This window comes from Pseudonaja textilis, chromosome 2 (genome assembly GCF_049901715.1).
Source record: "Pseudonaja textilis isolate UNSWEBS1 chromosome 2, rPseTex1.2, whole genome shotgun sequence".
Taxonomy (NCBI): domain Eukaryota; kingdom Metazoa; phylum Chordata; class Lepidosauria; order Squamata; family Elapidae; genus Pseudonaja; species Pseudonaja textilis.
In genome coordinates, this window is record NC_141991.1 from 20249738 (window position 1) to 20265368 (window position 15631).

The following is a 15631-nucleotide window of genomic DNA, read 5'->3' on the forward strand; positions in this document are numbered from 1 at the left end:
TTTTTTATTCTTGTGACATCTTTTCCAAAGCTTTCTCCATGTTTGTCCAACATTCTTGTACTGTGCGAGTCCATGTTTTCAAACCAACAGGTTCGTCCATTCCACATTGTAACTCGGGGATAGGAACAAATTCAATGCCATTGACTACTTGGAATGGGCTGTAGCCTGAACTTTCATGTACTGCGTTATTATAGGCTACTTCTGCAAACGGCAGTAAATCAGCCCAATTTTGTTGTTGATATAAAATATAAGGCTTTAAATATAGTTCAATCATTGCATTGGTTCTTTTAGCAGCCCCATTAGTGCTGGGGTGATAAGCTGAACTAAGGCCCTGAGACATCCCCAAAAGGTGGACAAATGCCCGCCGAAACCATATGGTAAATTGAACCCCTCTATCTGATATTATGCGCCACAGTATACCATGCAGTCGATAAATATGTCGAACAAATAAACCTGCTAATTTTGGGGCCAAAGGCAATCCTGAACATGAAACAAAATGGGCCTGTGTCTAAAATAGGTCTATTATAGTCCAAATTACTGTGTACCCTTTACTGTTTGGGAGTTTCACAATAAAATCCAATATCCTGCCATAGATGACAAGGTTCATATACAGTCTGCAACAACCCTAACGGCTTTCCCAAGTATTTCTAGTTGTTGGTTCTTGTATGCTCAACTCCCCATACTTCAAGCATAGCAACTCCAAAGTACAAGCTCCCAAACTAGCAGTGGAGGTACTCTATTCATCGTCTTCAGTTATCCAGCATTCCCTTCATTTATCAAACTGTGCAGAAGGCAACTGTAAAAATGTAGTAGGCTTCTTTTTTGTAACCTTCATGACTACTTCATCATGCAACTCAAGTTCAGTCCTTCTCCCTTTCCAGACCTTTAGTCTCACAACCAATTGTGAATCCACCACAGCTTCTTCACGTCCTACCTTCGAAACTTTGGATCCCACCAATGATTGGACATCATCACCTGGTTGGTTTGTGCTGATCTCACCTATTCTATCATCGTCTGGACCAACCTTAACCCCCTCCTCCACTGGATCCAACAGTCTTGCCACTATATCAGTCCCTTCAGCCATCTTCTCATAACCAACAAATGAAAACGGAGATAGGGTAGGAGGTGACTTTCATCAAGCTGGCAAAATGGTATTTATTCTTTTGCAGTCAGTGACAACAAGAAACAACGAAGATACACTTTCAGAGTCAGCTCTGAGCCTTCACCAGTTCAGAGTTGTATTTATCCCATATGCATAATTACCCTCCTTCAATATCCAGAGCTCTCCCAACAAGCCAACATCCGTAGCTGTCATTAAACCCCTTGTAGTACAAATTTAGTACTATATTATTAACAACCCATCACCGTTATCCCTATGCAACATCACCCATGACCTGGAATACTTGTCACCACCCCTCCACCAGTGTGAGTGTCCCATGCCATTAGTTGCCTGGCAGTCCGAGCCCTGTCTATTCAACTCCAGCATTCTATCCAGCTCCGGAGTTTGCATTATCATGGCTCCCCACACTGAATGACGTCATCACAGCAGTGCTGCATCAAACAAACCCTAACCAAGCACCATTAATGTCCTTTAGCAGCACTGTCCAGATCGGAGTTTCTGCTGGCTACATTTTGTCTAAAGTTGGCAATCCTTTGCACCATCTGGAAAGATATGATGGCTAGGTGTTGCATGGGATGGGAGTGTGACAATCACTTTGCTGAGTACTGCTTTAGAGGATGAAGACTACCAATAAATGATAACATAGTACAGACCCATGGTGGTGAACCTATGGCATGTGTGCCACAAGTAGCACGCAGAGCCGTCTCTGCGGGCACATGCACCACTGCCCCAGCTCAGCTCCACCATACATGTGCGTGCGCCTCCCACTGGCCAGCAGGCCTTTCGCTATCTGCCATGCATGCATGGGGTGTGGGCTGCATGCGCAGGGGACAGGTGTGCATGCGAGGGGTATATGCACATGCATGCGGTGCATGCATGGGGTATATACGCATGCATGGGGGCTGTGCATATGTGGGGAGTGTCTTGCATTTTGAGTATGCATGCACATGCCTGCATGCACACTTTGGGCACCCGGAGCCCAAAAGGTTCACCATCACTACCCTAGGAATGTAGCAATTTAGACTAATGCAGTTTGGTCTGCAAGGAGCTCGGGAGGTGTGTATGCAATTAATTAAGGAGGTCTTGCATCAGCATTTATATAAAGGAGTATTCATATATCTGGGTGACATCCAGGAGAAGGAAAACGAAAGCAGAAGGAGAATGGAAAAGGGGAAGATCTGAAAATATTTGCAGCCCTACAAAATGATCAGAAGTACTCTGACTATCAGATCTAGGATTAGTGATAAAGGTGACTTCAATGCAGGGACGAGGGATGCCAGAAAAAGAACTGCCAGCATTGTTTTCAATGCAGGAAAGGAGGACATTTTAAGAGGAAATGTAGAGAATCTTCTTCCCTGAGATCCATAATCACCATGGTCCACTGAAACCCCATTCCCTGGGTTTTATAGGGAGCCACTAGAATTAGACAAGATATTGCAGGGACCAGAGGAAAAATTGATTTAAAAAGTATACAACTATTTATTGAGATTCAAAATGGAAGAAGAGACAGTAAAGGAAAGGAAAGGCAAAAAAAATTCAGCTACTCTAATAGAACTAGAAAATTGGGAAAAATTGTGGGGGGGGATTACAAATTAACAATGTCAGCAGTGTACAGAGAAAATATATATAAAATGTTTTACAGATGGCATCTACCCCAAGTGAGACTAGCAAAAATGTTTTCAAATAGATCACCAGAATGCTGGAAATGTAAACAGACTCAAGGAACATATTATCATATTTGGTGAACATGCCCAGTAGTAAAAAAAAAATTGGATAAGGATAAGAAAGTGGATAGAGGAAATAACCAAACAACAAGTAGAGCTAAAACCATTGATATTCTTACTAGGCATAATAACAGGAAAATATGACAAAAAAACCACAATATCTAATGCTACACTTAATAACAACAGCCAGAATCATTTCTGAGCAAAATTGGAGAAATGGCACTATACTGTCTGAGAAAAGTGTAATAAAGGAAGTATTAGAGTGTGCCGAGATGGATAGACTGACAATGGAAATAAAAGATAGAGAAGAAACTGAATACTATTTCATTTGGAATGAAATTGGTTAAATAGTAGATATAAAGATAAATAAATATGAAATATTACAGTAGGATAATAAAATGTAAAATATGCATTATAAAATGTAAAAGGGAAAAATATTTGGAGTAAGAAATACATATTGTACATATTTTAGTGAAATAACATATATAAAGGAATATAAAGGGCAGCCGGGCCTGTTCAAATACAGAGGAGACCAGCAGAGCTGCCTCAAGCTATCACAGACAGGACTTCCAGTTAGTCTTCCTCGGTGATAGACCGAATCCACGACCATCCGCAGTTTGGGTTTGTGCTCGCCACTGGAGGGCCCCGATCTACCTGATTTGGGGCTGAAGCCACCCTTGCTGGTCAAGACATCGCTGCCCCCGCCGTCTCTGAACCTCCTGAACTATCTGACTTTTCAGATGTTTTTAGCGAGAAGGAGGCGGATCAGTTACCCCCGCATCGACCCTATGACTGTCCTGTGGACCTACTGCCCAATGCTCCGCTACCCAAGGGCCGTCTGTATTCTATGTCTGAGCCCGAATTGGCTGCTCTTTGTGAGTTTTTGGAAAAGAACTTGGCTGGTGGGGTTATCTGGCGGTCGTCCTCTACTCTTTCCGCTCCCGTCCTTTTTGTAAAAAAGAAGACGGGAGATTTACATTTGTGTTGTGACTACTGCAGGTTGAATGCCATTACGGTGAAGAATAGTTATCCTTTGCCGCTCATTCCAGAGCTGATGGAGCAGTTGAGGGAGGCCACTATTTTCACCAAGCTCAATCTTTGTGGGGCCTACAACCTGGTGCATATGCGCAAAGGAGACGAATGGAAGACGGCGTTTGGTACTCAATATGGCCACTTTGAATATACCATGATGCCATTTGGGTTAACCAATGCCCCTGTGGTCTTCCAGCATTTGATGAACGATATATTACAGAACATGCTCGATCAGTTCGTGGTGGTGTACCTGAACGACATTTTAATCTATTCCAATTCCAGGGAAAGCCACCTTCGTCAAGTCCTCCAGGTATTACAACGTCTTCGGGAGCATAAACTCTATGCGAAACTGGAGAAATGCCTCTTTTTCCAGACTTCCATAGAGTTCTTGGGGCATATCATCTCTCCCGAAGGCATTGCCATGGACCCACAGAAAGTAGAGGCTTTGTGTAGTTGGGAACCCCCTCATCAAGTGAAAGCCATGCAACGTCTCTTGGGGTTCGCTCATTATTACAGATCATTCATCCCGGGTTTTGCCAAGCTGACGGATCCCATCACCCAGCTCCTTCGCAAGAAGGTTCTGCTCCAGTGGAGGGCCCCGCAGCAACAGGCCTTTGAGGCCATCAAGAAAGCCTTCATTGCAGAACCGATCTTGAGGCATCCTGATCCCCATCGTCCGTTTGTGGTAGAGACAGATGCATCCAATGTGGCCATTGGGGTGGTGTTGTTACAAGCCCCAGTGGATGGCGCACCTCTTTTTCCATGCACATATTATTCACGGAAACTTATTACTTCTGAGCGCAATTATACAATCTGGGAAAAAGAGTTGCTGGCAATCAAGGCTGCATTTGAGACCTGGCGACATCACCTTGAGGGGGCTCAGTATAAGGTGGAGGTTCGGACGGATCATCATAATCTGGAGCACTTGACCACTGCTAGGAAGTTGAACCAACGACAGATCTGGTGGTCGTTGTTCTTTGCTAGGTTCAACTTTTCGGTCACTTACATTCCCAGTGGTCAAAATCGGAGAGCAGATGCTCTGTCCCGTAAACTGGAGTATCTTTGTCCTGAGGACCCCCTTCCTCCATGTACGGTACTGCCACCGGAATCTTTGGCTGTTATCCAGGAACCAGTGGATTTAAGGGCTCGGGTACGAGAGGCACAGTGCTTAAACGATTGGTCGCAGCAAAGAACGGGGGAAATTGGACCTGACTCCCAATGGACTCTGGAGGAGGGTTTACTACAACATCGGGGCTGATTGTACGTGCCCACCAGAACACTTAGAGCCCTCATCATGACCCAATGTCATGACAACCCAGCTGCGGGCCATTTTGGGTTCTTTAAAACCCTTTATCTGGTCACAAGGACTTTTGGGTGGCCTCGAGTCTGGCATGATTTCTTCGCCTATGTCGCCTCCTGTGTACCGTGTCGGCAAGCGAAAGCCGCGTCAGGTGCACCTCCTGGTCTCCTTCAACCACTACCGACTCTGAACCAACCATGGGGGGCAATTTCCATGGACTTTTTAACACATTTGCCCTCTTCGTCGGGTTATATGACGATACTTGTGGTGGTTGATATGCTAACCAAGATGGCCCACTTTATCCCCTGTCGGAAGTTACCATCGGCTCGTATTACTGCCCAACTATTTCTGCAACATGTATTCTGTTTGCATGGCCTACCAGACAGAGTAGTTTCGGATCGCGGTGTCCAGTTTACTGCTCAATTCTGGAACAGCCTAATAACTGCATTACGGGTGCAAGTATGTTTGGCATCGGCGCACCATCCAGAGACCGATGGTGGGACTGAGAAAGTAATTGGCATCCTTGCCCAATACCTCAGATGTTTTGTCAACCATCGACAGAATGATTGGGTGACCTATCTCCCCATGGTGGAGTTTGCCTTTAACAATTCTCAGCACACCTCCAGTCACATGACGCCTTTTTACGCAAATGTGGGTTACCATCCGAGGTTTTTCCCCTTGTCAATCTTGGATTCCCCAGTTCCAGAAACACGAGACTTTTTATCTGAACTACATTCTGTGCATCAATTGATTTCCCAACAATTGGAATGGGCCAAGGCGGACTATAAAAGGTTCGCGGATTGTTCACATTGGGCGACGCCTCGGCTGGCTGTGGGGGACAGGTTGTGGTTGTCCAGGAAGCATCTCTGGGTTGATCGTCCGATTAAGAAGTTGGATCACCGCTTCATTGGTCCCTTCCCTAACGAGGCGGTCATCAATCCCGTTGCTTATTGGCTCACCCTACCGTGCTCCATGTGCATTCATCCTGTCTTCCACCATTCCCTTCTGGTTCCTGACACCCCATCATGTACTCTCCGTTCTCCCGCTGGTACGGTTTCTCCATCTGTACCCAGTGATGATCCTGCTGTTGATGATATGGTGGTCAGCATTCGGGATTCTTGCTGGCTGAAAGGACGATTTCAGTACTTCATCAGGAGACTGGAGAATGGATCAGAGGCTCTTTCCTGGGAGGATGCTTCCACGGTTCATGCCCTGGACTTTATCTGGAGATTCCATGAATGGTTTCCATTAAAACTGCATCCGGATCATGAGACTCGGGGGAAGGGCCCTGCGGTTAGGGATAGTGTTGTGACTCAGAGGTTTGAACCTACTCTGTCAGAAGACATAGGCTCGGGTGATGAGGAAAATCTGGCATTAAAGTTCAAGCCTGCCTTGTTGAGTGACATAAATGGGAGTCAGGAGGAAGAGGAGGACTTGGCTCTAAGATTTGAGCCTGCTTTGCTGGAAGTTTCGGAGTCATCTTCCTCTCCAGAAACTTCCTCCCTGATTGTGCCTCAGGTGTCGACAGATAATCTGGAGAACGTGCCAGAGTCCTTGGATGAAGATCAAACCGAAGAATGTTGGTTTGATGCAAGGAACAGATGTAAGCAGAAACGTCAAGCACAAACTGGAAGGAGATGTTGAATCAGGGACTGAGGAAAGAGACTGACATGCCTCTCAGGGAATATAAGGAGGCGTGTTAGCTTGGAATCCCCGTTTGGGTCAAACTTATTAATTTGCGTCTGCAGTTTGGACAAAATATCCTGTTTGCCGTTCGGCTCTGATTTATAGTTCTGCTCATTATCAGAATTTGCAGACAGCTTCTGGGAAAACTGCCAACGACAAATTCAGCCAAAGGAAAGTTAACTCTGTTGTTCCTGATATTGTCTGTTCGTGTTTTTTCCTTTGGACATTTGGACTCTCACCTCGTGGCCACAGGTGAGACAGAACAACTTGTTATATATATTTGTTATATATATATTTATTATATGGAATGTCATATAGTGTTCTATAGTATTTGAATATAGATTGTTCATAATTATATACCTGATTGAGAACATAAGACCAAAAATAATATGTATTTATATATTTTAGTTTCTAGTCAAGAGCACAGAATTCAGCTACTTAGTATATAGTTAGACCAAGTAATTTGATATTGAAATTCTATCATAAGGGTTATAATACTGAATGGTAATTTGGGATAACATAACTAATATAACTCAACAGCAAAAACAAATGCTAAAAGAAATGACTTCTACAACCACAGCCCTGAAAACGGGAAGGAAGACAACCCCGACTTTAACAACCATTCTGGCAACAGCTTCCCCTACAATCCAAAAAACCATAGAAGAATCACTAACAGGGGAAAAACAAACCAATGTCTCGAATGCTAATATATGATCAACTTTGTTAACTTTGCAAGAATCAATGACAAAACTTCAAGAAATAATGATCAAAAATCATAATGAAACAAGAGCAGATATTAGTGAATTAAAAGATGAGATGGGAAAGTTAAAAGCCGAGATGAAAGCGGACATTCTTAAGGTAGAGGACAAGATTGGAACACTACAACAGGCTTTGGAAAAAAACAAAACATGATAAAAGAAATAGAGACAAGGATGGAACGAACGGAAAAGAATTTGGAAAGGGTAGATGAAGAATTAAAAAATGTAAGCAAAGAAATGGAAGATTCATTGGTCTACCTAGAAATGGATAAGGCGGCTGCATACCTGAGATTCCAGAATGTGGAGGAATCTAAGGAAGAAGAACTGGAGCAGCTAATGGCAGAAATATTGGCCGAACTATTAGGAAAGGATAAAGACGACATACTCAAGGAATTTGATGAAGTCTACAGGGTCAGTACCAACTATGCGAGATGTCATAAATGCCTGAGAGAGGTTCACATTCACTTTGCGAGAAGGAGTGTTCGAGACATAATATTTAGAATGTCTAGAGATGGAACAATAATGTATAAAGGCAAAGAAATTTTGATCCTTAAGCAAATTCCAAGGTAAGTAAGGGAAATAAGACAAGACTACAAATTTCTAGCCAATTATCTAAATCAGAAAAGAATTCTATTCAAATGGTTAATCCTGGAGGGGATGTTAGTAACATGGAAAGAAAGAAAAATCAAAATGGATTCTATGGAATGGGCACAAGATTTTTATAATCTTATATAATAATTTGGAAAGGTAGGGAAAAACCCCCAAAAAGATGGACACTAAACACCCAATTAATAAGAGAAAAAGAGTGTACTAATAAGCTTAAAGAGGAATTAAATTATTTTCTAAAGGAAAATGATAATGATGCAACCTTGAAACAAAATATCTGGGATACATTGAAGGCAGTTATAAGAGATATAACAATCTCTTATAATGCTATGAGAAATAAAAGAAAATATGCTCAACAAAATAAATTACAACAACAAATTAAGGAATAAGAAACCTAATTACAAAAGACCCCTAAAGATCAAAGAGTACAGAATCAGATAATAACAGCCAAACACAATTTGAACTTAATGGAACAAGAAAAAATGGAAATAAATTTGAAAATGACTAAACAAATTTATTTTGAATATGCCAATAACCAGGAAGATGGCTATCTTATAAACTTAAAAAAAGGAAAGAAAAGAGATTGATATACCAATTAATAGATGAGAAGGGCGACATACAACAAGAGATAGAAAAGAAAAAAGACATTCTACACAAATACTTCAAAGAGTTATATAAAAAAGAAGTCAATGAGGATAAAATAAGAAATTACTTAGATGAAATGAAAGACAATGTAATTGGAGATGAACTAATAGAATTATTAAACAAAGATATTACATGGTCCAAATTGAAATCAGCAATAGAGAATCAAGGGAATAATAAAACCCTGGGGCCAGATGGGATCCCAACAGAATTATATAAGGCAATTGCGGAACAAATTGGACCACTGATGATGGAAGTGTTTAACGAGGTCTTACTGGTAGCTAAGATGCCGGACTCGTGGAGTGGAGCAGTGATTTCACTGATTCCAAAGGAGGAATCTGACCATAGATACATTAACAACTACAGACCAATTTCACTCCTAAACACTGATTATAAAATATTTTCCTTTATTATAGCTAACAGACTAAAACAAGTTTTAAATCCGTACATATATGAAGACCAAAATGGATTTCTCCCGACTAGACAGATAAGAAATAACTTAAGAACAGTAATAGATGTTTTAGAATTTTATGAAGCCCACCCTGAGAAACAATCTGCATTCATGTTTTTAGATGCAGAAAAGGCATTTGATAATTTAAATTGGCATTTCTTAATCCAAAAAATTTATTATATGAATTTAGGCACCAAATTCAAAAATATCATAACAACAATTTACAATACACAGCAGGCTAATATTATAATAAATGGGGAATACACTGGTCCAATAAAAATTGAAAAAGGAGTCAGACAGGGTTGCCCTCTTTCACCTCTTCTCTTTATATTCGCTTTAGAAACACTCTTAACATGAATTAGGCAAAATCCTGAAATTAAAGGACTGAAGATTAAAACGGAAGAATACAAATTGCAAGCGTTTGCCGATGATATGGTCTTCTTTTTGGAGGAACCAATAGAAAAAGGATATAAATTGATAAAAGAACTAGAACAATTTGGTGCAGTAGCGGGACTTAAAATCAACAGAAAAAAAAAATAATGACTAAAAATTTAACAGAAGACCAGAAAAAGGAATTAGAGGTAAGTATGGGAATACAGGTAACAAAGAAAGTTAAATATTTAGGAATATGGCTAACACTACATTGTAAGACACTCAAAGAGAATAACTATGACAAATTGTTGCAACAAGTAAAGAAAGACTTAGAATCATGGAGTAGGTTGCAACTTTCACTATTGGGCAGGATTGCTGCTATCAAAATGAATATTTTACCAAAATTCTTATACTTATTTCAGACAATTCCAATTAAATTGCATAAATTTTTTTTAAAAGAACTTAACAAAATAATACTTAAATTCATTTGGCAAGGAAAGAAATCTAGAATTAATGTAAAGGCATTACAGGATCTGAAGAGTAGGCAGGGATTGGCACTTCCAAACTGAGAACTATATTATACAGCAGCTGCTCTAGTATGGTTAAAAGATTGGGTGAATTTACTTAACAAAAGAAAGCTATTGTTAGAAAGCCATGACCTGCAGAGGGGATGGCACCCGTTTTTATGGGAAGTAGGGAAAGCCAATCAGTCATATTTTCACAGACATTTAATTAGAGATTCACTACTAACCAATTGGAAAAAAGTATGGAAAAAACACTATTTAAAAGTACCGATTTGGTTATCGACAATGGAGGCAATGATCCACCCAAATAATCTCGACATTACTAAAATGATCAAATATAAAGATTTATTAGATGCACAAGGAAAATTGAAAACACAACAAGAACTACAAGAGCGGGGATTTAAAATCAATCATTGGATATATCTCCAAATTCACAGTAGATATAAACAAGATAAAAAAGATTTTGGAATTAATAACAAACTCCAATACTTAGATAAAATTTTACTAGGATCAAACAAAAAAAATATAACTAAATTTTACAACTACCTACTGGAAGTAGAGTTAGAAGAAGAGACAGTCAAAGGGAATATGATAGTGTGGAGTAGGAATGTTGGACGGAGTATCACATTAACAGAATGGGAAAAGATTTGGAACAGAAACAATAAGATCACTAAATCGGCAGCTTATAAAGAAAACGCTTACAAAATGTTTTACAGATGGCACCTTCCTCCTTCGAGGTTAGCGAAGATGCACCCCAACATGAGTCCAAAATGTTGGAAATGTAAAAGTATAGATGGAACCTTTTTTCATATGTGGTGGTCATGTAAGGAAACCCAGAAATACTGGCAAAGAGTTAGAAAGTGTCTAGAAGAGATAACAAAAGAACAGATTGAATATAAACCAGAGTCCTTCCTGTTAGGGATTTTTGACAAACAGCTACCTAAAAAAGTGAAGTATATAACAATACATATCTTAACAGTGGCCAGGCTAACATTTGCTCAGTGTTGGAAACTACTTCACATACCTACAGAACAGATGATCATCCAGAAAATCTCAGACTGTGCAGAAATGGACAAACTAACTTTAGCCCTAAAAAATAAAGATTCTTCAATATATTATAACAATTGGAATTGCTGGTATAAATGGTTAGACCAAAGATAGACTTAATATCACAAGGTAAAAAAAGAATGGGATAAACTTATATGAGTGTAATTTAAATATAGATATGGATAAGATGTGTGTATATGATATAAATTAAGAGAAAAGATCTTACAAACTGTCGAAAATGAGAATGTTTTTAAGTGTTTACCTTTTCTTCTCTCTCTTTCTTTCTTTTTCTTTTCTTTTCGCATTTCTTTCTTTTTTCCTTGTTCTTTTTTGGTTTTTCTATTTGTGCATGTGTTGTTGATTTGTTTTTAATTGTAAAATTAATAAAAATTTGTTTTAAAAAAAAAGAAATGTACCCTTCCATGCACACACTTATTTTTCCAGTATGGAAGCCAGAAACTGATTCGATGGGAAACCCCGTCTACACTTTTGTCCACAATTTGCATTTCATCAGCTCTTACATCATACCACAAGTCCCAGTGGTGCCTAACCCAGCTACCATAACATCAAAATTCCCAGCCACCTCCATCTACTTCACAGTAATAGATTTATGCACCACCTTCTTCAGTATTCTAGTGAACTCCACCTCACAATATCTCTTTGTCTTCATGTAGGAAGATCAGCAGTCCATGTGGACCCAATTACCATAAGCCACCGGTAATTGTTATTTCCATTCCCTGTGGAAACAACAAGGTTCCTAACTTCAACGGGGCATCCCATTGCTCATGTTACACTGGTCTCCAAAGTTTGTTTTAAAAAACCTCATCAAAAAATTCCTCAAGAATGAGGAGAAAACCTCTGTAAGAATAAAAGAAAATATCCATCTCTTCTGAGTTGCTTATTGTCAACTGCCAGTTTTAGCCTTAAAAACTTCATTCACAAGATAGTGTTTCCATTTATAATGGTCGGGTGTGGTCAGGTTTCCTCCATTATCGCCATTGTCTCTGCTGCTATGACTCTCCTCAGCAGTTGAAAGAGCTCATGGCTCTCTCCAATGGAGGCACTAGTAAATCCCAATGTTATGGATCTGAACAAAACAATAGAATACAAAGAATTAATAACAGGTGAAGGCGACTTGGAAATACAGATACAATTAAAAACACAGGGAATTGAAATTGGGTGGTGGCCATATGCTCAAATTCAAACAAAACACAAAAAAGACAAGGAACAATTTGGATTTTATAATACAGATCAGGAATTAGACAAAATTTTACAAGGAAGTGAAAAAAAAGATGATTACCAAAATATACTGTTCTATATTAACATACTTGTAATCCTGCAATCTGATTGGTCCACCAATACAGTTTACTGATTGGCCTGTTTACCCTATTCTGATTGGACCGTATTACCACCTTATGATTGGTCCGTCTGGACGGCGGGAGATTCAAGGAGCCGTCATTGGCCGCGAGCCGCGAGCAGCCACTATAAAAGAGGCTGCCGCGGCTCTGCAGTTTGAGCAGATTTTAAGAACTAAATAAAGAGCTGAAAGTCACACTGGTCTCGAGTCTCTCTTTCCCTGCAATCTAACACTGGCGACGAAGGTGGGATCCTGAGACAAGAAGACCAGTTGAGCACGTGGCAATGAGGACCGAGCAACCGAACAAATGGCTGAAAACAACTCGCCACCCACACCCTTCGTTCCAGTGGCAGAGGACTGGGAATCGTACATCGATCGATTCCTCATGTTCCTCAAGAGCAATGATCTACAAGAGATCACCGATCAAAGGAAGAGAGCCGTGTTCCTGATGCACTGTGGGCCCACAATCTTCAAAATGGCCAAGGCATTGGCCAAACCCCGTGATGTAAAGCAGATGGCGTGGCCAGAGTTGAACCGGCTATTGAGAGCCCATTATGCGCCGACCATCTCCAACCTTATCCGGAGACATGAGTTCTATAAGTGAGACCAGAAAGAAGGGGAGAGCATCGGGGACTTCGTAGCAGCTCTACAGGACATTGGAGGGGCATGTGAGTTTCTCAACATGAATGAGGCCATGAGAGACTGCGTGGTCCTCAGACTGAGAGACCTCACTTTGCAGAGCTGACTGTTGACCCGACCAGACATCACAGTCACCGAAGCCATCGCTGAAGCCACTGCCACTGAAGCCGTGAAAAAGTCAGCAGCCGCCATGCAGCAAATGAACACAGAAACCCAAGGAACACTGGCAGAGGCAAGACAAGTCCAAGAGAAGAAACCAGAGGGCACCCACAGGACCGCCACCACCTCCACGCACCATGAGGACGTCGAATCCTCGTTCAAGACCGATGACGAGGATGAAGAAATACACAGACTCCAGTCGGAATGAAACAGATGGGAGAGGAGAGAATGTAAGTCGGGGTTCCAGTGTGCCAGGTGCAGAGGAGACCACCCCCGTTCTGAGTGCCATTTCCTAGACGCCATTTGCCGGCTCTGCGAGAAATGGGAACACATCACTAGGGTCTGCCGAAATAAAAAAAGCTACAGCCCTAAGCAATGAGACAGCACCCCCCTCCAGGACCAGAGAGAGGCAGACAGGGAGCTGTTGGAGTTGAGAAAGCAGAAGTAAGTGGCTTAGCGAACCCTACCGGTAGGAAGAGACCCACCAAATGATAACCATTGGGCATTCGAGTGCGACCGATGCCCGAAAAAGTACATGTGCAGGTTAACATCGAAGGCCAACAATGCAAGATGGAGGTGGACTCCGGCTCATACCTGTCGGTGGTATCATGGGACACAATAAAGCTCCTGATACCCAGCATATGGAGAAGGGAACTAGAGAACCAAAGACTGACCTTGAATGACTACCTAGGGAACAGGATCCCCGTAGTTAGAGTCGATACTTTCAACAAACACTCAGAAATCCTTCCATTGACAATAGTGGACAGGGATCGCCCAAGCCTGCTGGGGCTAGAATGGTTCGCACCTCTGTGGATCGGAATGACTGGCATAAACAGCGTCACCGAGACAGACTGGGAGGAGAGCCTGATAAAGGATTTCCAGGACATGTTCGATGGGAAGCTAGGCAAGTCCCGAGGGTCCCCTATTTCATTTAAATTGAACCCGAACATAGCCCCAATTAGATTAAAGGCAAGGCGAGTCCCCTTCACACTAAAACCTAAGATTGTTGAGCAATTGGATAAGCTCATCGCACAAGGGGTGCTGGAACAAATAGATCAGACATGGTGGGAAAATCCCAATTGTGACTCCAATTAAGCCAGATGGGTCAGTGCGCATCTGCGGAGACTATAAGGCCACCCTCAACCACGCGTTGCAACAAAGCGCATACCCCGTTCCAGTGGTTCAACATCTGTTACACTCGTTGGGGGGGAAGGAAAGATCTTCGCGAAGCTCGACCTCGCACAAGCATACCAGCAATTGCCAGTCGATCCCAAAACAGCAGAGGCACAAACCATTGTGACTCACAGGGGGGCATTCAGATGCAAAAGGCTGCAATTTGGAGTCAGCATGGCCCCAGGGGTGTTCCAAAGCTGGATGGAGTGCCTATTACAGGGAATAAAAGGGGCGGTGCCATACTTTGACGACGTGCTGGTATCAGCTAAGGACAAGCCTCAATTGGAAAGCCGCCTCAGAGAAGTCCTACAAAGATTTAAAGAGGCGGGACTCAAAGTAAAAAAAGAAAAATGCCAGCTAGCCACTGAGAAAGTTGAATTCCTGGGGTACCTGATAGACAAAGAAGGAATACACCTCACCAAAAATAAAATAAAAGTTATTAAAGAAGCCCCCAGACCAAAAAACAAAACAGACCTACAAGCATTTCTGGAACTTATTAACTTTTATAATGTCTTTTTGCCGCAGAAGGCTACAATGGCAGAACCACTGCATAGACTACTAGATAAGACAACTACCTGGACATCAGGCCGACGGAGGAAGCCATGTTCCAAGGAATAAAAGATTTACTGACATCCGAATCAGTACTCATTCAATACAGCAAACCCCTACCACTGACCGTGACCTGCGACGGATCACCATTCGGCATCAGGGCCATACTCAGCCACACACTACCAGATGGGAGAGAAGCACCGATCGCGTTCTACTCCAAGACGCTGTCCAAGGCAGAAAGGAACTACAGCCAACTGGACCAGGAGGTGTTAGCACTGATCACTGGAATAAAATGATTCCCTGAATATCTCTACGGTAGGACTTTCACACTTATTATTGACCACAAGCCACTCTTGGGGATACTCGCAGGGAACAAGGCCACCCCAAAACAAATTGTCACCACGGATGACAAGGTGGTCCAAGTTCCTTGCCGCTTACAATTACCAATTAATCCCCCGGCCAGGGAAGAGCATATCACACACTGACGCCCTG